Genomic DNA, 25581 nt, shown 5'->3' on the forward strand with positions numbered 1-25581 from the left:
ACTCACATCGAAACCTGGAAAAAGACCATACAACATTTGGATAAGAGATGAAGAGTCGCATTCAATACATTTTCTGCAACAAAATGTGGATATAACGGCAAAAAGTATTGCTAACCTTTACAAAGAAAACAGCCACGCCACACTATCGAGGCAACATGTAATGAAATTTACAAACTAAAAGCCCCAACCTACCACTTCAGCAATGCAAATGGAACAGAATGCAACCTCGAAACCGAACAAGAATTGGGACTTCATGTCGCGACGAGCCTAATCAAATCACCTTGTGATGAGAGAGAGAGAGAGAGAGAGAGAGAGAGAGAGAGAGAGAGAGAGAGAGAGAGAGAGAGATTCTAGGGCATTTGTTGGGCTTATCAAAAATAGAAAGAAGAGAAAAACACAGAGAAAATGGTGGAGATGACATGGTCCCAACCAATCACAAAAAAAGGAATGAAAAATTAAGGAACAAGTTGAACCACGTTCTAGTGGCATGCCGTGAAGGGATTCTCAATAGGAAAGAGGAAAAGAAGGAGAAAAAGCTAGAATGACATTAGGTGGCTAAGAAAAAGGGGGGCCAAAATAGAAACAAGAGGGAAAGGGGGAAAAAAAGGTGGAGTCTCAATGAATCACAAAAAAGCTAGAAATATTTTTAAAATCAGTGAATTTTAGCTTCATATGGCCAAAAACGTCTTACCTTCAGGCAGGCCAAAAATGAATTTTCCCTTTACCAAGGCCTTCCATAGAGGGCAGGCCAAAAAGTTGTGAGCAAGCTTGTTCAGCTCGGTCCACGGGGACCGGCTTTAAAGGTTAAACATACTAGTTCTATACATGTGCTTTGCACGGGCATTAAATGTGTGAGGGAATTCAGGCTGGTGATTTTGAAATCAGAGGGGGGCATGCCACTTGGAGGGCCTCATCTTGCAAGGAAGATGGTGCCATTGCATGCCACATGGCACCCTAGATATAGAGATAGAGAAGAGAAGACCTTGTTTGGCTTCTAACTGGCGATCGAGGACATGTGTCCCAGTGTTGGAATTATGCTGTCACCGCACAATACTCGAGGTTGACACGTGTCCCAGTGTTGGAATTATGCTCCTGACCAGCTGCATTCCCAGGTACCTCTGCCTTCCACAGCATCATTATGACACCTAGTTCCCCTTTAGTGTAGAAAAAAAGGCTTAATCATTTCATGCCAAGAATCTCTATTTGTTTTTTATTTGCTGCCACAAGCAATCAGGAAGGAGGAAAGATTTCCACACAAAGAAACAAGAACTTCTATGCAACTAGATGAGCTAGATGAAGTAGAGAGGTTTTAATGCTGCAACTGTATTGCTCATAGTATCTCTGAAAATTAAAAAATCTATCATGGAAATGAGCAGCTTTAATGGAACAAGCAATATTGTCCGTAATCTATGCTTTCCAATGAAAAGTTCATTTTGCAAGCACATAGACCTAATGAAACATGCAAATGCAATAAAAGGTGGTCCATATGAGTGAAAAAGGCCTCTGGTGTTGGCTTAAACTCGTTTACTCCGGTCTACATACACAAAGGACTCCAGCTAAAGGGGGATGCTCTTCTCTCGGTTTCCATTCCCTGGGTCCCACGGCAAGGACCTAATGAGGGAACCACCATAAAACCAGAGTCTCCAAGACCCGAGTGCCAGAAGAACAGGATCAGGATCAAGATACCATTGTGAATCGTTCCCCCACTCCATGTTACATGCAATCATGACCGGCTGAAAGGCAACCCAAAAAAATATCCTCTGAAGATTTGTGGAAGTCTTCCTCTCGACCAAATCTCAAAGACAAGGGCATCCTCCTGTGCATTCCGCAAGGCTATAATCTATAGAGAAATACTCGTCCTCATGAAAGCACCCAACCAAGTAGACTCTGTGATCGGCATGTCATCTCTATCCATCCACTCCCCTGCTATAGCTGCATCTATCTGTTGAATCCTGACTGCACTCTCTCTGAGGTGGCTGACTAATAAGAGTACATGATCCTTTGGAAACTTTTTGAAGGCTTTCCAGGCCCCCTCTCCCATCTAGACCACTAGATATAATGTGATGCTCCTAGTGATCTGCCATGCTCATCCAATATATGATGATTCCACATGATAGGCTGCATGTCTATCTCTTCGCGAGAGGAGGATGGAACTCTCTAAAGAGTGCCTTTGAAGTTGTCCAAGCTTTCAAAATGGTAGCCATGAGAGGAAAAGGGGGAGATTTGAGATGGACTGAAGTAAAGATCCATCTCAAATGATTCCCCTATAGCTTTAAGGTTCTAGCTAATAATGTACATCTTCAGCGTCTACAATCTTTGAGCACTTTGTATCTCTCAAATATGTCTAAAACCTTTGAATCAAGATTTCATTCTTACAACTTAAATCTTTGCAAAGATGTCGTTTTGGTGTAGAACGCATAAGCTTCAAGCTGCTTTGAGGTGAGTTAAGCCTTTATGACCAGTTTGCTCATAAATACCATAAATACTTGTGCTTTTGAGAGCTAATGGCATGTGTGGAACGTGAATGTTTGTACCTATGAATCAAGCCGTACTTGGCACCATTCTTAACACAACCTACCATGTCTCTTCTTGGATTTGAGAGCATGATCGAAGAGCTTTCATCACCTTTTCCAATCTTAAACTCCAAACATTACACAAAGAAAATGCTTTAAACATATTGCTATGATCAAACCCATATTCCATGAAGAATAGACTATTAGCAAGAATCATAATGTGTAAAATTTCTATCAATATTACCAATCTCAACAATTTAGTTTGCCCCCATTACTAAAAAATGCTCATACCCCATCTTTACATGCACCTTGAGCCATTGTTTGGAGGGCAAGTTAGACAAATCCTTGATTGAGTTTTAGAGGATTGCAAGTTTGAGGAATTTTGACTAAGCTTTAGAGGATTTGAATGACAAATACACCACGATGATGAATAAACTAATAAATTCATGAGTTAATAATTTTGAGTTTGGCATTAAATGAATTGTTACATTTAAGGATTGAGTTTGAGGATTGCAAGTTCGAGGAATAATTTTGAGTTTGGCATTAAATGAATTGTTAAATTTAAGGATTGATTTTAGAGGATTGCAAGTTTGAGGAATTCCGACTAAGATTTAGAACACCATGATGATGAATAAATTAATAAATTCATGAGTTAATAATTTTGAGTTTGGCATTAAATGAATTGTTAAATTTAAGAATTAGCTTGAAAATCTAAATTAGAAAAATATTGGAATTAAGTGAAATTGTTAACTTTAAGAATTAACTTGAGAAATGAAAAACAAATTCACGAAATAACACATGATGCCACACATCATCGCTTGACTTTTAACATGAACTAAGCAAAGAACTTTCCAATTTACAAGAATTCATGACACATGAGACTCAAGAACATTCCAATTTACAAGAATACATGAAACATGAGACTCAACTAAGTAGACTATTTACATCACATTCTACAATACATGGGTCAGCAATAGACCAAATGTGGACAAATACTCATTTGCAAGCGAGGTTTACCGGACAAATTTTGTTTACTAGAGTGACCATTCCCAAGCGTCTCTTGCCAATTAGAGAGGTCGTATTAACAAGTGTAACGACAAAACATAGAACAGAGTCATTTGCTAACTTTTTCACGCATAGAAAGTTCTCATGACTTTTAACACTTAAAACACTCGATGGGAAGCTTGGCAACCGCGAGTGAAAATCCACTAAAAGTTGTGCTTCTTGATTCATACTCTTTTACAATGGAAAGCTTAGCACCCGCGAGTGAAAATCTACTGAAAGTTGTGCTTCTTTATTCATACTATTTTACAATCTGCTCTCTCCCACCCATTACCGTTGGACTAAAGACACGCACTCATGAGATTGGTAATATTGATAGAAATTTTACACATTATGATTCTTGCTAATAGTCTATTCTTCATGGAATATGGGTTTGATCAGAGCAATATGTTTAAAGCATTTTCTTTGTGTAATGTTTGGAGTTTAAGATTGGAAAAGGTGATGAAAGCTCTTCGATCATGCTCTCAAATCCAAGAAGAGACATGGTAGGTTGTGTTAAGAATGGTGCCAAGTACGGCTTGATTCATAGGTACAAACATTCACGTTCCACACATGCCATTAGCTCTCAAAAGCACAAGTATTTATGGTATTTATGAGCAAACTGGTCATAAAGGCTTAACTCACCTCAAAGCAGCTTGAAGCTTATGCGTTCTACACCAAAACGACATCTTTGCAAAGATTTAAGTTGTAAGAATGAAATCTTGATTCAAAGGTTTTAGACATATTTGAGAGATACAAAGTGCTCAAAGATTGTAGACGCTGAAGATGTACATTATTAGCTAGAACCTTAAAGCTATAGGGGAATCGTTCGACATGGATCTTTACTTCAGTCCATCTCAAATATCTCCCTTTTCCTCTCATGGCTACCATTTTGAAAGCTTGGACAGCTTCAAAGGCACTCTTTAGAGAGTTCCATCCTCCTCTCACGAAGAGAAAGACATGCAGCCTATCATGTGGAATCATCATATATTGGATGAGCATGGCAGATCACTAGGAGCGTCACATTATATCTAGTGGTCTAGATGGGAGAGGGGGCCTGGAAAGCCTTTAGAAAGTTTCCAGAGGATCATGTACTCTTATTAGTCAGCCACCTCAGAGAGAGTGCAGTCAGGATTCAATAGATAGATGCAGCTATAGCAGGGGAGTGGATGGATAGAGATGACATGCTGATCACAGAGTCTACTTGGTTGGGTGCTTTCATGAGGACGGGTATTTCTCTATAGATTATAGCCTTGCGGGATGCACAGGAGGATGCCCTTGTCTTTGAGATTTGGTCGAGAGGAAGACTTCCACAGATCTTCAGAGGATGTTTTTTTGGGTTGCCTTTCAGCCGGTCATGATTGCATGTTATATGGAGTGGGGGAAGGATTCACAATGGTATCTTGATCCTGATCCCGTTCTTCTGGCACTCGGGTCTTGGAGACTTTGGTTATATGGTGTTTCCCTCATTAGGTCCTTGCCGTGGGACCCTGGGAATGGAAAGGGCACCGAGAGAAGAGCACATCCCTTCCACAGACTGCCAACTGCAGTCTGTAAGTCTGCTCATGGCTGACCAAGGCAGCTTCTGTTGCCTATAAACAGGCCCTGCATACAGGCGCCTTTGCTGGCTCCTCTGCCCATGTGTAGCCAACCAATTCCAGGCTGTTTCCAACCTGTCACTTCATTCCAGGACCTGTAAGGGCCCTGCCAAGTAGATGCCCCTTGCTGGCTCCGCACCAGCTCCTCTGCCCTCTTGATGGGCCCACGGCTGGGCACCTTTCAGCTCCACAGCCAGCCCTAATGATGGGCATATTCACCGCCCTAATGCAGGACTGTAGGACAGCCAGCTGTGGTGGGTTGTGGCCCATGTGGCTGTCCTAGGAGGACGTACCCTTGCTGTCCATGTGGCAACCTCTCACTCCCCCTACATGTGCCCACGTGGCGCAGTCTACATGCAACATCCTATAGGTGTTAAGCCCCATTGCACTCCTCATTTGGGGCTCACAAGTGGGGCATTGACCCTAGATTTCCAACACTAGAGACCCAACTACTTGCTACAAGGCCCCCCTAATGCAGGGACGAGGTCAGCATATATGGGGCCGGCCTAGCAAGGGTCATCCCCTTCAAAATTTGGTTGGCCAGGTTTGCTGGTTAGCCAACGCAAAAGGTAGTCCCTCTTGTGTGTGTGGGGGGATAGAGGTCCCCTAAGAATTTTGTATAACAGAGCATCATTGACTCACTTTCCTCATCCATCTACAGAAGTCTCAAATAGGCACACGGATGAGACGGCATACCAGCCACCATACACCTTGCGTAATTTGTGCAGCCATCTAGGGTTGCAGGTAAGTTCTATAGTTGGCTAGCATGTTTTGTACTTGAACATTCCACAAGTTTTTTTTTTTGTCCCAAGAAACATTCCACAAGTTGTGAAGCATGTTGTACATTTTGGTTTGTATAACTTGCTAAGTATTGTTCCAGATATGAGCATGTTCTATTATCTTTACTTTTGCACACCTGTGGAGTGAGCTCCAACTTCCGAGAGTAGCATGGACCTGGAAACCCGAAAATACTGCTCTGAGGGTAGTGAGTAAATGCTCAGATAATGCTAATTGTCCATTGGTGTTTGAAATGGCACACTTCAATAAGAGCACTTGAGCTGCAGACGTTGCATGGCTATTCATATCTCACATTTTTGTACTCCATGGTTTGCCAAAGAACATCATCTCAAATAGGTATCCCTCGTGTGCTAGTCAGTTTTTTGGCTGTCTCTTTGAATATTTGGGCATAGCACGACTGTTCAAGAACCTAAAACAGAAACCATGTTCATGAAGACTAAACAAGTAACCAAGTTTTGAAAGAAATATCGTCTCTGTACATCCAGCCATGACTATCATCAACGGAAGATGCATACAACTACTCTTTCCACATTGCTATTGATGAAGATGACACTTCGATATGCTCAAACTACATAGTCTATGTGATGAAGATGATCCTCCTTTTTACAGTGAAGCTTCACCAGACTGTGTAAATAGACGCTACGTTCTGCAACATGAAGGTTGTAAAAGCTTCAGAAGTAGGAACAATACATAGCCTGTAGAAAGGATAAGGAGACCTGGAGGCTGTAATTGGAATATTTTGCACCATGTACTGGTTGCAAAAATTTGGCAACTTCTATATGGAATCACAGTGAGTCAAGAACCTGAAACAGAAACTTAATGCAATGAGTATATACTATTAGGAATGTGTGCGCTTTATTTACATAGATTGTGTTCAAGACTACGACCTTCATTGGCTTTGTACCTTTATACAGTTTAGGCTTGCAACTGCTATTATGTAATGTCTTATTTGTTTTGACAGGGCAAATGAATAGGAATAGTACTAGTTTGACATTTGAAAGTTTACTTGTTGCATGATTTGTCTGTCTCAGGTCATTCCAGCTCATTGACATCCCAGAAGAGGGTTAAGGAAGACGGAAGTCATGGGTGATGATGTTAGGTTTGGCATCCTGGGATGTGCTAATATTTCTAGGAAATTGTCAAGGGCGATTCTAATGACACCAGGTGTTTGTTTGTCTGCTATTGGGAGTCGATCTTTAGGAAAGGCACAAGGTTTTGCCAGGGCCAATGATTTCCCTCCTGAAGCAAAGGTTTATGGAAGTTGCCAAAGTGTGCTGGACGATGAAGCTGTCGATGCAGTTTACATTCCTCTTCCTACAGCTCTTCATCTAGAGTGGGTGCTAAAAGCTGCAGAAAGAAAGAAACATGTGCTACTAGAGAAGGCTCCTGCAATAACAACAGAGGATCTTGAGAAAATGATTTTGGCTTGCAAAAAGCATGGTGTACAATTGATGGATGGTACAATGTGGATACATCATCCCCGAGCTGCCAGAATGAAAGAAAATTTGAACAATCATTATTTGTTTGGAGAGCTTGTAGCGGTAGGTTTTTCCAAAATTGGTATCGCAGGATTATGCATTGAAACACTTATGTTGCTGAATCTTTACATTGTTAATTGAATTCGAATTTCTATTGCAAGCACACCCTTTTGCCTTTTGGGCAACCTATGTATGCACGAGGCATATATTTGTTTATGTGCAGCGACATGTGGCATTTCATTGACACCTTCAATTATGTGCATTTGTATTTTCAATTGAGATTACAATTGTCTGCACAACTGCAGCAACCTTGAAGGCTTAATTGAATAGTGTTCTGCAGTAATTACTTTTCAATGTCTGACCTATTGTCTATTCAAATAGTGAGTGTAATTTCTCATATGGTGTTTTTTTTTTTGTATAACCCCCGTTTTGCAATGTCAAATGACATCCTCAATGAAACCCCTTTCCCTAAGTTTAGCAGAGGCCAATGTGGTATTGTATCAGCCTATTTCCAAACACTATAGCTTCTATCATGTGAGAATGGAGATTTGAGCTTTCCTCATATGTTTTATGAGACTTTATTGGGATCATGGTTGACACATACGATCACGTTCGATGCGTACCATTCGATATTAGTGCGGTACTAAACGAACTAAAAAATCTCAGGTGTACGTCCGATGGAACGGTCGATACAAAAAAAAAAGAGAGATATTTTAGAGTTTTAGAGTAAGTTGAAACACAAACAGGTCCATGACTTGATTCTTGAAAGTTGAAACACAAACATTCTACATGTTGCATAGGTGCAATTTGCAAAACTTAAAAGGACTGAAGATATATCATGATTCATGATTCATGATTCATGTTAAAAGGACTGAAGATATATCATTACAAATAGCAGCGAGTCGTGACTCATGACATAAAATAGTGAGTACAAAAAGGGGGACCAAGGTCTAATATAGATGCAAAAAGTTTTACAAAAAGCTTTACTACTACATGCAAGAGCCTAGGGCCTAGGCCCTAGGTCCTAGCCTGATGGAGAGGAGCTTGATGGAGAGGGCGAGAGAGAGAGATGCAGAGGGAGCTTGATGGAGAGGCCCAAGGGAGATGGAGAGAAGCTTGATGGAGAGGGAGATGGAGATGGAGATGGAGGGGGAGCTTGATGGAAAGGGAGAGGGAGATGGAGATGGAGGGAGAGCTTGATGGAGAGGCCCGAGGGAGATGGAGAGAGAGCTTGATGGAGAGAGAGAGCTTGAAGAAGAGGGAGCTTGATGGAGGTGGAGAAGTGATGGGGAAGTGATGGAGGAGGGGGATGAAGAGGGAGCTTGATGGAGAGGGAGGGGGAGGGGGAGATGGAGAGGGAGAGGAAGAGGGAGATCGAGATGGAGAGGAGAGAGGGAGAGGGAGATGGAGAGGGGGAGGGAGAGGGAGGGAGAGGAAGATGGAGAGGTGGGCAGCAGGCTGCTTGATGGCTAGGGAGATGGAGAGGGAAGAGTGCTTGGTGGAGAGGGGGAGGGGTGAGAGGGGTATATATGCAGGTTTGGAGGAGAGGCTGACCCCAAACGGGCAGAAAACGGAAACCCTAATCGGCCAAAATCCTAAAAAAGCAGTCGACCATACGGGGCCGTAGGGAACAGAACGGAACGTACATAATGTTCTGTACGTCGAACGTAGGCAACCCTGATTGGGATATCAATAGTTGTAATTAGATCCATGTGGAAGTGGAAGCCCAAATTGTGGTCGCCAAGAGGAAGGTTGAAACCTTTGAGTGCTCTGTTAAAAGGGGCAGGTTGCGGAATATTGCTTGGACCTGAAAAGATAGAAGCTGAAATATACAATATTGCTTGAGAAAAGATGAACACATGATAGGGGGCCAAGAAGGGGCCCACCCCGTTATCCAGGCTCTTTATTAGAATGAGATAGAAGACCAAAGTTTGAAGTGAATCTTATTAACACCTTCCAAACTTGAGATCAAACTAGAAAGGACTTAGACAGTAGCGGAGCTATGTTCAAGGTTTGAAATTGAAGTTCAAGGTTGAGCAGTAAGCCTATATACATAGCAATACGTTGCATAGCGAGGCTGCTCAAGGCTCCGAGGCCTCTCCGATTGTGAGGGAAGATGCTTGCATTATTACCACTGTTTCCACACATCAGGAACATTTAGCCAATGCTTTGAAAACAAGGCTCTGATTTAGCATAACTCTGTGCTTCTAGTTCTCTGATGCAATATCAAAAGCTATGTACAATTCAAGAAACAATGTAAATCTGCTACAGATTTGCCTCAAATTTTGTGTATAGCTGATGCTAGAGAGTAGGATTGCATAGGGAGTGTTCTGCTGCAGCACTGTGTGAGAAAACAGCTTGAAGGAGTGCTAGTGCAGGAGAGCTTCTGTAGGAGAAGGGCTACTGTAGGAGGAGTTTCTGCAAAGAAAGGGGCTGTAGCAGGAGGAGCTGATGTAGAAGGAGATGCTGCTGCAAGAAGAGAAGTTGCTGCTGCAGGGGCTGTTGCTGCTGCAGAACTTTGTGGAGAAAGAGCTGCTCCAAGAAGGTGCCGCTGCAGGACTGCATGGGAAAAAGGGATTCTTCAAGGAGGTACTACTGTAGGACTGCATGGGGAAAGGCCTGCTCTAAGGAGGGACTCTGCAGAGCTGCGTGGAGAATGGGCTATAGAGAAGCTCTGCTGTAGAGCATGGCTGTTGCTCAGCTGCGTGGAGTAGAGCTGTTGCTTGGCAGAATTGCATGGAGAAGCACTGTTATAGGAGGCTGGAGGAGAGTGAGGGGTGAGAAAAATGTATGCAAATGAAGGGGGAGAGAGTATTACCATTTTGGCATGGTGGGCTGGCTCCCCTTGGAATTTGGTGGGTTGCATGTGCTGCATGGGGGCTGGAGTTCTTGTAGTGACGAGTGGGGCCATAGTACAAGCATGGTCTTGCCAGATGTCCCCACAGGCTGCGATATGCCCGATGCCCCTTCATGGGCTGCCATGTGTCCCATGCCACATGTCATGGCTGCAACCTTAGGATGCCGGCTCAGCTTGCCACGTGTCATGCTGAAATTGTGGAGGAAGTTTATTTTTAACTACTTTTTATTTGCTTGACTTAAAATTGGGGGATCAATACACTGTGATTTTACTTCTAATTTCACCCTGAGATTTGTGGCAGTCAGCTCTATTGAAAGGGCTAGTTCGAGTTTGGTTGGCCTTCTCATGTAACCTATTAGGCCTATTAGTTTGTCGTCTTGTCTTGTATATTTTTGACTCTTTCATGAACATAGGACCACACCCAAGGCTACTGTAAACATCCTCTTTGATAGTTGCTCGGTCGATATGCATTCTGTGCATTTGATTGGTCCCAGGCTACTGTAAACATCCTCTTTAATAGTTGCTCGGTCGATATGCATTATGTGCATTTGATTGGTCCCATGTTTAGGTACTTGAGTGGGGTTGTTGGGAATTAGGTGGTCACCTCCCCAGTTGTGAGCCCCCATATGAGTAGCGCATGGGGGAGGTGGACCAGGGTAGGATGGGGCTGCCACACGGACATCACATTGGCTGTCATGTGGGCCAGCAAACTTACCTAGAACAAACAAGAAAGAGGGCTGCCACATGGGAAGCACATAGGCTGTCATGTGGGCAGTGTACTCACACAGAATAAACATGAAAAGGGCTGCCACATGGGCTGCCATATCGACAGTAAATCAAGAGCTTACCTGGCAGTTTGGAACTCCCTTGGAGGACAGAAGTGGTACAGAATAGCCACGTGTCTATGAGGAATACGTTGGAGCAGATCTGTGCAGGATTGTCAGCATGGAACAGATCACAATCAGCCCTGGACCTTGCAAGAACTGCTGGAACACGTGGTGCGTGTGTACGGGTTGGTGCATGCAGTTGTACGGAACATTTGGAGGCTGGTACGGATGCAAGAAAGCAGGAGCAAGTCCAGATCCAAGTCTGATTACATAGGGCAGTCTGGCGACTAAATGGCAGGTAGATCTGATAAGCAAACAGGGTCGAGAGCAGTCCTGGGACAAGGCAAAGGAGCCTGGGCCATTGGTAGACTGCCACGTGGTCAGGCAGGACCAACAGGGCAGCCAATTGGCTACAGGTGGGTTTGAACCCACAGACCAACAGGGTCGGTCCCATAGACGAGGTGTCGGCTTGTTTGGGTCGGTTATTTCAGGTCCCGCTGGGCTCTATAAAAGGGAGCCCTCTTAGTCTTATTCACCATCCATTCTATGAGCAGATTGGTGCTGCACAAAGCCTGTCTCAAGGTCTTTCATAGGAGCATTTTATTGCAGCAAGGGAGGTGGCTGTTGGCAGAGATCAAAGAGCTCAATGGTGTCTTCATCCTTGGCTGTCCATAGAGCTTTAAGAAGGTGGATCGAAGGGGAAGCTTGTGCCTTATCAGTGGCTGTGTTTCAGAGCAGCAAGGAGGTCAAAGTTCCAAGTCAAACACTGCCTTGTGTTTGTCTGGGAGGAGCAGCCTGAAGGTGTGTTTGTAGGGCACGATGATGAGGCCCACATAACCTCATAGGGAGCACGAACGCCAAGTGTTTTGGAAGTGCCACAGAGGTAGGAGAACAGTGTTTTGTGTCTTCAGGGGTCCACATCTAGCCTGCACTCTACTGGTAGAGGGTAGTACATCTATTTTGTATTGTGTCCTTCTTGGACAGAAATATATATTTTTTGTTCTACATCTCTTTTGTACATTTTGTCCACTTACTTGTTGCACATCTATCTAAGTACACATTAAGGGAAGAAGTTTTGGATTCCAAATGTGCCACTGTACATAACCTTTACCCTATGGGATTTGTTGCATTGTTATACTCATGGTATTAGAGCTCTGACAAAAGTTCACAAGTGGTGGGAGCTTGAAGGCAAGGACCCGTGGGAAGGACAACATTGATTCAAAGCTTGAGAGAATCATCTTCTATGTTTGAAGGACCAATTCCCTTGCGAGGAGTCACATACCAGATGATCCCCTTGTTGGAATGGTCACCTCCCCATCTATAAGCCCCCATATGAGGAGAGCATGGGGGAGGGAGACCTAGGGCAACAAGACACGCCCAGAGGAAAAAGCTTGGAGAGGGGGTGGCCACATGGGCAACATCTCACAGCAAGGAAAAGACACATAGAGGGGCTGCCACATGGGCAGCAAACAGGCTGCCATGTGGGCAGCATATTCATAGACTTACCTGGAAGAGAAGGCACCTTCTGGAGGGCAGAACAAAGGTGGAATTGCCATATGACTGTCCACGACTGGAGCAGGCCAGATTGCGCAGGGTTTCCAGAAGCTATGTGCTGCAAAGAGGTGGAGCTGATGTCAGCAGCAGAATGGCTCAGTACGGCGCTGCATACGTGGCTGGAGAGAGCCTGGCAGAGGGCAGGAGCACATGGCGCAGCATGGCAGGGCGAGGGCACCTGCAAGAAGGGCCTGTTGATGGCGGAACAGTTGCAGCCATCCAGCCCTAGAAGGACCCAAGGGTAGGCCCCTATATGGGCTTCCCTTAGGGCCTTGCAGCAGCCCAAGAGAGCCGCCCCAGGTCGGCCAATCAAGGGCTGCCTGGAGGTCGGTTTACAGACTACAAAGTCGGGTAGTAGGGGCAGTCTGGTCGGCCCATATTCCCCTACCAGGTCAGTTTTTGCCAGCCCCCTTGGGGCCTATATAAAGAGGCCATTGGGCCTCATTCATTCATCACTTGGAGCAGCCCTCAGGACAGCAGACAGGAGCAGCAAAGGGGGAGCCTTAGGCCTACATGCAGGAGTACAAGGTGACCTAGGAGAAGCTGCAGACTAAGCTAGAGTGGCAGCCCACCTAGGCTGGCTTCCGGACAGCAAGGTGGAAGGGATCTAGACAGAGAGTCTACATATGCTCGAAGTGGAGCACGCAGGCTCAGAGATCTAGAAGTGCTTGACATCTAGTAGGAGAACCTTTTGGTATTGTATCCTGTCCTACGTTGTGGATGGACGGAAATATAAAGTGTTGCTTGTATATTTGTTTATGAGCATTGTCTCTAATTACTGGCTTGCACATCTATGCACATAAGTTAAGAAGTTTGTGATTCCACACCCCGCACACACCCTGTGTGAGCTCCTGGGCATTACTATCAGTCTTCCGCTATGTGTACCCTCTGTTGGGTCATTTCTAACATGGTATCAGAGCCCAAGTAGGAGGCTCACAGGTGTGGGAGCCTAAAGGCAAGGACCTTACTAAAGGACGACCTTGATTCAGAAGCTCTTGGGACTCGACTTCCACGACTGGAGGACAGTGCCCTTGCGAGAAGGAGGGTGACTCAGGTTCAGTCAGGTGCGTTTAGAGTTCAGGTCTACTGAAAAATTGAGTTTGGTTGACTTTGCTGTGTGGTATAAACAGCAGAGATGTCGACCGCCACAGCCTCTTCAGCCCCTGCTCTCCCTTCCTCCTCTCCCAGTTTTCTCTCATTCACTATCCCTAACTTCGGAGAGTCTGGGAAACTGGACAGGACCAACTACCCCATCTAGAAAGTAAAGATCAGGAGTCATTTAGTGGCTCGGAAGTTGTGGAGGCTGACAATGGGAGTAGAGGCAAACTCGGAGGACATGGTGGATAAGAAAGGGAAGATACTCATGGCAGTAGATAGAGAGGAGCTCGAAGCTTGGGAAGACAGAGATGCCCATGCGATAGGGACTACGGTAGACTCTGTTCTTCCACATATCCAAATGGCCGAGACGTCAGTAGAGGCGTGGGTCACTCTGAAGGATCTATATGAGATGAACAACACCTCCCGGATTTTGCTTCTTCAGCATTAACTCCACAATCTTGATATGGAAGAAGGAGATACAGTACATAGCCACTTGACGAAGGTCAAGGTGTTGAGGGATTAACTTGCGGCAGTTGGTCAGAAGACAGACTCATGCCATTTGGCCTTGATGGTACTGAGGAGACTACCTCGGAGTTTCAAGAGCTTTGTTACAATTGTGACAGCAGGACAGAGGACCAAACCTCTAACGTTTGAGGAGTTGGGGCCATTACTGCTACATGAGGAAGCTAGGGAGAAGCTCTACAACGACGACAAAGACGACAAGGCGCTGCTGGTGAAGGATTACGTTGGCAAAGGTAAGGGCAAGCCTAACAGTGGCAAGTCCAAGAAAGACGACTCTGATGACAAAGACACTTCCAAGAGGAAGCAGAAGAAGTGCTTCTACTGTGATACACCATGACATTTTGCAAAGGACTGCAAAAAGAAAAAGGCGGATCAGAAAAACAAAAGAAAGGAGCCCGACTCAGATTCAGAGGGAGAGGCCAAAGCAAATGTGATAATCGAAGAGTTGTTCCTGGTGACATCACCGAGTGTTACCGAGGTCAGATATGTTGACCAAGAAACCACAGTAAGGATGTCTGACATAGAGATGTGGGTCGACGAGGAGTCAGATGCCTTTGTGAAGGTGAAGGACAGCATGGAGCGCTTGGTACCTTCCATGTGTGTGGCTGTCGACACTGACACGAGGGTGGATTCCATGGACGGCCCTGGGGTCTCATGGTCAGATGGATGTTGTACTTCAGAAGGGGACAGTAAAGGATTACACACGCTTTTGGTGGGTACCTCGATGAGGTACATGGTTTGCTTTCAGATCAAGCAGGCAAGCAGTACAACAGTCTGGTATGTACTTGATATTCTACATTTGAGCCTTTATAGCATGTTGTGGAGAGACTCTTCTCTTCATGTGTCTTAGGTGATACGAGATTGGAAGGAATTGGCTTTCTTTGAAGGCAGAAGGGGAAGTATTGGTGCTTCTTCAAATCTCGGATGCAGACTGCTAGAAGGTGATGAACAAAGAGTACTTACGACCAGGGAGTTACTGGAGCATCGTCATCAACGTGTTGGCATTGGGCCTGGATGTGTCGGTGAGAGGGGGTGTTGGAATGGTCACCTCCCCACCTATAAGCCCCCATATGAGGAGAGCATGGGGGAGGGAGACCTAGGGCAACAAGACATGCCTAGAGGGAAAAGCTTGGAGAGGGGGTTGCCACATGGGCAACACCTCACAGCAAGGAAAAGACACATAGAGGGGCTGCCACATGGGCAGCAAACAGGCTGCCATGTGGGCAGCATATTCATGGACTTACCTGGAAGAGAAGGCACCTTTTGGAGGGCAGAACAAAGGTGGAATTGCCATATGACTGGAGCAGGCCAGATTGCGCAGGGTTTCCAGAAGCTATGTGCTGCGAAGAGATGGTGCTGATGTCAGCAGCAGTACGGCTCAGTACGGCGCTGCACACGTGTCTGGAGAGAGCCTAGCAGAGGGCAGGAGCACATGGCGCAGCATGGCAGGGCAAGGGCGCCTACAAGAAGGGCCTGTTTGTGGCGGAACAGTTGCAGCCATCCAGCTCTAGAAGGACCCAAGGGTAGGGACCTATATGGGCTGCCCTTAGGGTATCACACAGCCCAAGAGAGCCGCCCCAGGTCGGCCAATCAAGGGCTGCCTGGAGGCTGGTTTACAGACTACAAAGTCGGGTAGGGAGGGGCAGTCTGGTTGGCCCATATTCCCCTACCAGGTCGGTTTTTGCCAGCCCCCTTGGGGCCTATATGAAGAGGCCATTGGGCCTCACTCATTCATCACTTAGAGCAGCCCTCAGGACAGCAGACAGGAGCAGAAAAGGGGGAGCCTTAGGCCTACATTCAGGAGGACAAGGTGACCTAGGAGAAGCTGCAGACTGAGCTAGAGTATCAGCCCACCTAGGCTGGCTTCTGGACAGCAAGGTGGAAGGGATCTAGACAGAGAGTCTACATATGCTCGAGGTGGAGCACGCGGGCTCAGAGATCTAGAAGTGCTTGACATCTAGCAGGAGAACCTTTTGGTATTGTATCCTGTCCTAGTTTTTGGACGGACGGAAATATAAAGTGTTGCTTCTATATTTGTTTCTTAGCATTGTATATTTACTGGCTTGCACATCTATGCACATAAGTTAAGAAGTATGTGATTCCACACCCCACACGCACACTATGTGAGCTCCTGGGCATTACTATCAGTCTTCCGCTATGGGTCATTTCTAACACCCCTTGCTTGCTCTAAAAGCAAACCATGCACCTCATCATGGAGGAACAATTACCCACAGTGTGTAACTCTATAATGCCTCCTTCAATCTCACAGCTCTTATCTTACTCTAAATTCATAGATCCTTTTAAAGAATCCTCGCTCATGTCAATGCTATTAGCCAAGCAGCTGAAGCAATCCAAGCACTCAACGTTGTCCTTCAGCTTCGCAAAGGTTTAGGACTCTTCTTTTGACCACATCTCGATATCAAACATCTTGACTGTTACATCAGGGTTTTCAAGCCTTACATTAGGAACATATGGAAATGTCACCAAGAAAAGCTCTCCTATTACCACATGTGCTGACATACTCTTTGTCTTTCTGAATTCTGATCAAAGTCTTTCTTCTTCTTCTGATCTACCTTCTTTCTACAATCCTTTGCAAAATGTTCTAGCGTATCACAGTAGAAGCACTTCTTTTGATGTTTTCTTTTCTTCTTACTCTCATCATCGAAATATTCTCGTCCTTCTCAAGTTTGACATCCTTCTTCTTGGGCTTGCCATCGCCAAGTTTGCCCTCGTCTTTATGTTTGTCCTTGGAATAAAAGGCCTTGTCATGACTGGATCCTTCGTACTTCAACTCTCGAGCTTTCTCCTCCAGAAGCAATGGCACAAGTTCCTTAAATGTCACTGGTGCTGCGCTCTGCCATGCAATCATTGTCATGAAGAAGCTTTTGTTGCTCCTGGGAAGCATGGCAACTAGAAGCCTAGCCATCCTCGCTGAATCCGTCGTTGTTGAGAGTTTGTTCCTGACTACCTTCATTTTAGTGATGTGGTCTTGTACCATATCCCGTTCCTCCATCCTCATGCCGTACAGCTTCATCTCAAGGTCGAGAATTCTTGCGTCGTTATCTCGGACATATTGTTTAATATGATCCACGACAAAGGAAGAGTCTGTCGTTTGATTATGAGGAAGAGCCAAATCTTTTTTTTGGGCAGATTTTTTACTTTGCATTTCTCACGTGATGAGAGATTGGAAGACATGAACACTTACAAGAGGTCAGAGTGTGCTGAAGCTATAGAGGTACTTATTTGAGAGATCATTGGGAGCTGATGATCTAGGTATTCTGAAGTTTATTTGGATTAGGCCTGTTTTCCTGGATGGTTCATTTGTGGAGAGATGGAGGAGCAAGAACCATGGGTTGAAAAGACCAACGGAGGACAACCACTCCGAGTTGTTCCATAGGGCTTTGTCATGGGAGCTGATGGAGTATCTATCTACATCGACGGGTTGGTATTGGCCCACAATGTATCGGTGAAAAGGGGTTGGAAACTAGGTGGTCCCCTCCCCGGTTGAGAGCCCCCATATGAGGAGAGCATGGGGGAGGGGGACCAGGGTAGCATGGGGTTGCCACATGGACAACACATTGGCTTGGGCAACAAATGTGCCAAAATAAACAAGAAAGAGAGATGGCACATAGGCTGTCATGTGGGCAGCATACTCACACAACAAACATGAAAAGGGGCTGCCACATGGGTTGCCATGTGGGCAGCACAATCAAGAGCTTACTTGGCAGTTTGGAGCTGCATTGGAGGACGGAATTTGTATGGAATAGCCACGTGTCTACCAAGAATAGGTTGGAGCCGATCTGCACAGGATTGACAACATGGAACAGGTTGCAATCAGCCCAAGATCTTGCAGGAACTGTTGGAACATGTTGCGCTTGTGTACGGGACGCTATAGGCAGCTGCACGAAATGTTTGGAGGCTGGTACGGATGCATGAAAGCAGGAGCAGGCCTAGATCCAAGGTGGGTTACATGAAAGCAGGAGCACGAAATGTTTGGAGGCTAGTACGGATCCATGAAAGCAAGAGCAAGCCTAGATCCAAGGCGTGTTACATGGGGCAGACTAGCGACTACATGGCGGGGAGATTTGGCCAACAAATAGGCTGGAGAGTGGCGATAGACATGGCAAAGGTGTTAGCACTTAGCCCTTGTATGGCCTTATAGGCCGGTTGGGACATTTAGTCTTAGTACACCTAGTTCACTTAGGACATTTTTAGTCGTTAGTTGACTAATTGACTCTGGGGCCATATATTGGCCACTCTTGTACTTTCTTCATTATCCATTTGCAAGTATACTTGAGTTTTCTCAGCTTGTTGTTTGCTTCCTTGCATCCCATCTCCATGCCATTGCTCCCTTCACCCAACAGTGGTATCAAAGTAGGATTGCATAATCCAACTTGCCTCCCATGTGCATCAGTTACCCATTGCTCTTGGCTCTGACCAGCTCTGTGCTCCATCCGTACAAAGTGCTGCCAAATACCGCAATCATCGCACATCATTGTCCATACAGATCTCGGCCGCTATTCGGATTTGTTTGTACATCGTCGTCGTCCATATAGGCTTGTGTTGTTGGTGCTTGTCAATCATCTACATGTTTACGCTGCCTGACACGAGCTGTGCTGATACGTCCGTATGGTAGCATGTTGTTGATTCATTTGTATAGTCACGCTTTCAGTTCGTCAATCGTAAACGGGCAGCTTCAATCATATAGCATCAACTAGCCCCATCGTCCGTACAGGGTACACTCCTCTGTCAGTCCAGCTGTCTGATTGAGGAGTGTACACTGTACGGATTAGAGATGTCTCTCAAGCAATGTAGTTGTAGACAGTTGTGTTGGGGGTCGACACTTTTTGGGGTATTGTATCTGGATCAAAGACTAGAGCTGTCTCTTAGGCAATGCACTTGCTGCCACAACATCCACTGCAAGTTGTGCTACTGCTACTACAGTCACTTCTGGCTGTACTACTATTGCTGCACCAAATCCTCCTACAACAGATTAGGCCCACTGGGTCTTAGGGATGCCCAACACATGCCTTAATTGCATTTGCATGGAAGAGATTTATTATCTCTCACATCAGATCTTGCAAGATAGCCAAGGATGCATGAGATACTTTGGCCCGTTTGTATTACGTTCGTAATGAGGCCAGAGTTTCCTTTTTGAGGAAACAACTTGATGGTGTACACATGCAGGAAAGGGCATCATAGATGCCTACCTCACCAAAGTCAAGGACTTTCGTGAGCAACTTATTTATATGGGTGAGATTGTCTTAGATGCACAGTAGTTTCCATGACACTTGATGGGCTCCCTGACTCATACCAAGGATTTGCTACAACATTGAGGTTATTGGCCATGGATAACCCCAACCACTAGTTGTTTTCCTACCCCTGTAGGAGGAGCAGAGTCGTCAAAACCGGGCTGCTTCTATTCATGCAGTTCAGGCCTTTGCCCAAATCACTGGGGCAAAGGCAAATGGGGGGGAAATTACAGCAAGCCCAAACCTTCATCTGGCACCTCACCCTCTTTTTCCTTGCTGATGGATAGAAGTGCTGTAATTACCGCAAGAAACCAGGCCATGACGCGGAAGTGCATTGCTTTCGAGAAGAAGATGTCATGACAAGAGAAATGATTATTTAGTTAATTAATAGTCATTAGAACTTTATTATTGTTAGGCGCCAATTTGATGGTGCGGTTATATGTTTGTATTTATGATCGATCAAACGGTGTAAATAGTACCGCCAAAACTATGTCACATTGGCCAATGATTAGTAATAAAGATGTGCACACACATGTCTAGGTCCTAGGGGCAATAGGAAAGGGAAAGGGTGCATTAGAGTGCATTGAATGGTAGGTGCATGGGTCATAGGCTAAGGGTAGGTGTAAATGGGAAGATGGAACTTGAGTGATCTCAAGGGACATTAATGAAAGGGTATCACCCTTTCATTGTAAATCTCACGTAGCATTCTCTCTACCACATTGCATTCATCCGTCATCTCTCTCCCACCTTGCATGTAGGTCGGAAAAGAAACAAGTACTCTCACGAGGGCGCTCTTCCCCATTGGAGGGCCAATCGGCATTCAAATTCTGCATGCATTTCACACATTTGCATTTTCGAAAAGTGTGGATCTTCACAGAAGAAGCAATAGTAGAGACTTGCAGTCATAAGCCCATGTGCACAGCTTTTGCTCATGATGAGTGGGCCCTTGTTGTGACATGCCATTATAATCCGTCATTGGATGCTTCAGCCTTATCACTTTCAGATTTTGACTCTGACTGTTACTTTGATAGTGGTGCTTCCAAGCACATTACATGCTGCAGGAATTTATTTTAGACCTTGAGTGATGCTCCCAAAAGGGGCATTGTCACTTGTGGAAACAATGCCTCTTATCCTATCAAAGGAATTGGCCAGGTTGAGGTTACTTCTGTGTCAAGGGATACGGTCACTCTTCTAGTAGTGTTGTTTGTTTCAGGCACCAAGAAAAATCTGATTTCCATTTCAAGCATCTCTATCAATGGCTTCAAGGTTGTCTTTAATGCTATTCATTGTGCCGCTTATGACTACTGGCATGGCAAGTGCATTGTACTTAAATGATACTATTTCTAGAGGGCATCATCCAGATGCATATGAAAAATAGCTAGTTATTGAAGCCGATGCACTCAACTATGCTGCGGAATCTGTAATTCCAGACACACACTTATGGCATGAGAGCTTGGGGCACCTCAATTATAAAAGTCTAGTTAAAATGCATTTACAAGACATGGTTTTGGATCTTCCAAAGATGCATGCACTAAGCAATACATTTGTGAGGGCTGCTTGTTGGGTAAAATGCATCGGTTCTCATTCCCAAAAGATGAGACCCTTGGTGCATCCAAGAAGTCACGCTATTGCACAGTGATGTTTGTGGTCCGATGCGAACAACTTCTCTTGGGGGTTTCTATTATTTTGTCACTTTTGTGGATGACTATACCAGCCACACATGGGTCTATCCTCTCAAGGCCAAGTCTGTTGTCTTTGCATGCTTCAAGAATTTTTTAGCCATGGATGAAAACAAGAGTGGATGTAAACTCTTGACCCTCCATACAAATGGGGGGGTGAGTATATGCCTCAAGAGTTTGTTGATTTTTTGGCAGACCAGGGCATCATCCATTAATGCACTCCTCGTGACACCCCGCAACAGAATGGTGTCGCAGAGCGGAAGCACCAGTCCTTAATGGAAATGGCCAATTGTATGCTTAAGGGCAAGTCTATGCCTAATAGATTTTGGGTAGATGCTCTCATGTGCGCAAACTATGGTGCTGAATAGGGCACCTACTCCTTGCATTGGAAGGCAATTACACCTAATGAGGCATGGACAGGTCGTAAGCCAGTGCTTTCTCACATGAGGGTATTTGGATCTTTGGCATTTGTTCATATGCCCTCTCAGCTGAGGCATAAATTATAGACTAAATCTAAGAGCAAAGGTTACAAGTTGTTTCAGCCCACTACAAGGAAGATTATTGTCAGCATGGATGTTATTTTTGCGGGTTGTGCAGCCTTACCTTGGTTGGACTGCAAAAGACAGCCTAATGTGGATGCCAAAGATGTGTTTGATACCTTGCTCCCCCTCCTTAAGTCTAGTGCAGAATCAGGTCAGATTTTGTAGGGTCAAACCCCACTTGGTTCTAGCAGCTCTCAGCCTTCTCAAATTCCACATGCTCAGCCACATGATCATATCATGCAATTGATCAGGCAATTCAAGAGGAGAGGCCTATCATTAGACAGCGTAAGACAGTGCCAAGGTGGCTCAATGGGGCTTGGTTGGGCTGTCAAGCAAGCCAACCAGGATCATATACACCTGGAAAGGGGCCGACACCTGATCAGTTGAAACAGAGCCCTGGGTCGGCCAATAGAAAGATTGTTTGTTCTATTCATTTGAGAGGAAAGCCTCTCATTTCATAGAAAGAGAGAGGGTGGCCTAAATCATAGGCATCTCTCCTACATCAAAGGAAATCAATCCCTATATCATAGGGACTCCTAAATAAAAGGCACCTCCCCATGTGGGGGCCTTTGCATTACATCATCACTTATGTCATACACTATGACACATCATAGCACTTAGTGTATACACATACATGATCATAGGACAAGCCCTTGATCATACAATTCCCAACATACCCCCCCTCAAGGGTTTCCCTCTTGCTATGTCAAGGATACATCTAGTCACATAGTTTCACAAGCCATCTCATGGTGGTCAAGGATAAATCTATGGCTAGGATTCTCATGCTAGCAAAGGTGCACAAGGGTCAAGGTTTACAAAAATGGGATAGACCCCCCCAAATGGTTATCTCCCTTGCATGTACAAGGATTAATCTTAGGCCTTTCTGTGGACCTAGTTTCTCATGTCTGCAAGAGGTACCATATCACATGGCCTACATCAAATGGTGACCGGAGGTGATTTACAAAAGACAAAAGACAAAACACATAACATTCTTTTTGGAGTACTACTCCAGGGAGAGAACCTCAAAATTGATCAAGTGATGATAACATTTCAAAGATGTTGGACCTTAAAAGACCCAATCTTTTTCTACCACAAGATTTGTTTCTTCATTTGCTGATGGAGTTCTTTCTTCAACTAGATTTGCCTTGCCTTTCTTCTTCAGCCATAAAGTGACATACTATGCAAATAGCTTTACCCTGACAAAATAGTGAATGCACAAAACAAAGTTGGTGTAAAAGCCCAAAAGAGTATGAGTTCTCACAAAAGAGATCTCCCTCACAAACACAAAGAGAGGGGATTCTCACAAAGAGACTTTAACTCCAAACGACAGTTTGTCTGTCACATGCACCCCTGAACTTGGGTGCAAAGTGACACACTGGCTACATCGACAAGTGCGTAATAGTTCCTTAATAGGAGATTTTGTCGTATGCTGTGACCCCTTGTCCAGGGAGAGTCAGGCACAAGCTACGTAAGTCAGTCTCTCAGTCTTAGGTCAAGTCAGAATATGAGTCCTTGTTTTTTTTCCCCCCCCCAAAAAAGAGACTTCGATTAAGTAAGAAAGAAACCCGCTAGAGCAAGCTCTGTGTGGAAATACACCATGCTAAGCATGTAATAAAAAACACCTCAGAGGATTGAGGTAGAAAGAAACCAAGGCTGAGGCTGAAAATGCCATCTCAACCCTATAGAAGTCTCAGTGAAGAAGGGAGAGTCTCTCCAATCTCTGAGAAAAGTAACTCTCCTGGAGGCGGCTGCTCGAAATGATTCCTGCATGGTCGCCCAAATGGCCATCAGAGTGTGTATCGTATCTGTCCAAGTACTGGCCAAGATCTGAGAAGGGTGAACCTGAGAACCCTCCAAAGCCTCAGTGCCTCTGGCTCTCCAAATGTGCCATGCTGCAATGCTAGCTAGGATCTCCCATGGAGAGTCGACCGAGGAGTGAGCAGCCCTGAAAAGAGTGGCTGGAACATCCTCTAGAGAGCACGACTCCACAAGGTGTCGTCGGATGTGAAGAGCCCAAGAGGAATCAAGTCTCTCAAAAAATACCTGGGGCCCTGAAAGAGTAAGCCAAGCCACTGATCCCCAGGTCATATAGAAAGGTAGGCGTACAAAAGTGCTGAAAAGTCTTGCAATCGCCTTCCATATGATTCTCGCCTGTCTGCAATCCCAAGGCAGTGCTTTATTGTCTCCAAAGTAGAAAGGCAGCGAGGGCAAGAAGGATCAGCTCCGAACCTGGATCTCCAATGGTTTACTGCTATCCCACCATGAATAGAAAGCCAAAAGAAGAGAGTGATTTTTCTGTTCCGGTGGGATTTCCAGAGTCTCTGCAAAAAAAAATTCTGCAAGTCAGCAGGAATGTGAAAGTTTCCCCAATGATGAGCTCTGGTGGGCCTCCAACCCCTATAGCTAAGCTGGAATTTCTTGGCATTACTGACTGTGTAACGAAAGAAGGGGATGCCCTTCTCTCGGTGCTCTTCATCTACCCATTCCCATTCCCTAGGGTCCCACTGCAAAAACTTAATTGGGACACCTCCATAGAGCCACAGCCTCCATGAGCCAAGGGCGAGGAGAAGCGGGTCAGGATCCAAGTACCACTGTGTAGAGAGCCATGCTCCATGAAGCCCACTATCCTGACTGGCTGAAACAGTACCTCCAACAAGATATCGTTTGTGGATCTGGACAGCCTGCCCCCGGAAGAAACATAAAAAACTAAGGCATCCTCATGTGTGTCAAGAAAAGCAATCACCTGTAAAGGAACTCCCAATCTGGAAAATGCCCCCATCTGGTGGATGTCATCTGTGTCCACCCAATCCAAGGGCAAGGCTGCATCAATCTGTTGGACTCTCCCTGCACTCCCTTTGAGGATAAGATCCATCTGGGCCTGTTGGTCTGCAGGAAGCTTCCTGAAGGCTTTCCATGCTCCCATTGTAGATGCAGGGCCCCTCTCCCATCTTGGCCACTGCATGTAAGGAGAAGCTCCAAGTGGTCTGCCAAGCTCATCCAAAATCCTGTCATTCCACATGATAGGCTGCCTTTCAATCTCTTCACGGGTGGATGGGGGAATCCTGCGAAGAGTACTCCTGAAGCTGGCCCATGCTTTCAAGATAGCAACCATAAGAGGGGAAGAGAGAGACCTGAGGTGGCTGTGGTGAAAACCCATCTAGTACCGTGTGTCCAATCCTCTCCTAAAGTGGGCATGCGAGACTGTATGCATGTGATAAAAAAATCCTTCCAAGGCTCTTGCCCTGGCATAAGCCCTCTCACAATGAACTTGCAGAGTAAAGCTTTGCGTTGTAGATCTGGGTCGATGATATTCAAACCCCCTTCTCTTGTAGGAAGAATCAAGGTCTCCCAAGCCACCCTGGCTATAACATCGGTTGTGCCATCTAGACCACTCCATAAAAAGTTTCGTACAAGCCTCTTAAGCTGAGTGATACAATCCCTAGAGTGGCACCAACAAGAGCATACAAACCATGCTGTGGCTAGAAGAACCTGGTTAACCACCACCACCCTGGAGGCCAAGTCAAGTTTGGCTGAGCTCCAGAAAAGGAGCTTTCTTCTGATGCTTTCCAACACCGGAGCAAACTGTTGTGAAGGAGAGATGCCCAACCCAACCTGGCAGCCCAAATATCTGACGGAGAGGCCCCTCTGTACACAAGTGAAGCCAATATCATTACCCCAATCCGGGGTGTCATCCTCGCAAATCCAAAAACCACTGGATTTATGCCAATTAATGTGTGCACCTGCAGCCATGCAAAACAAATCCAAGGCTGTCTGGAAGGAAGTGAGTGTCCTGGGGGAGGCATCCAAATAAACAGCCGTGTC

General features: G+C 45.4%; 1 pseudogene; it reads left to right on the forward strand.

The window, feature by feature from the left end:
- The first annotated feature begins 6190 nt into the window (after nucleotides 1-6190).
- The window catches only part of LOC147890367 (putative oxidoreductase At4g09670 pseudogene), a 36467-nt pseudogene continuing 17076 nt past the window's right edge, over nucleotides 6191-25581 (forward strand).

The sequence above is a fragment of the Dipteris shenzhenensis genome, chromosome 19, assembly GCF_047967505.1.
Source record: "Dipteris shenzhenensis isolate YYH24624 ecotype China chromosome 19, Dip_SZ_1.0, whole genome shotgun sequence".
Classification (NCBI taxonomy): Eukaryota; Viridiplantae; Streptophyta; class Polypodiopsida; order Gleicheniales; family Dipteridaceae; genus Dipteris; species Dipteris shenzhenensis.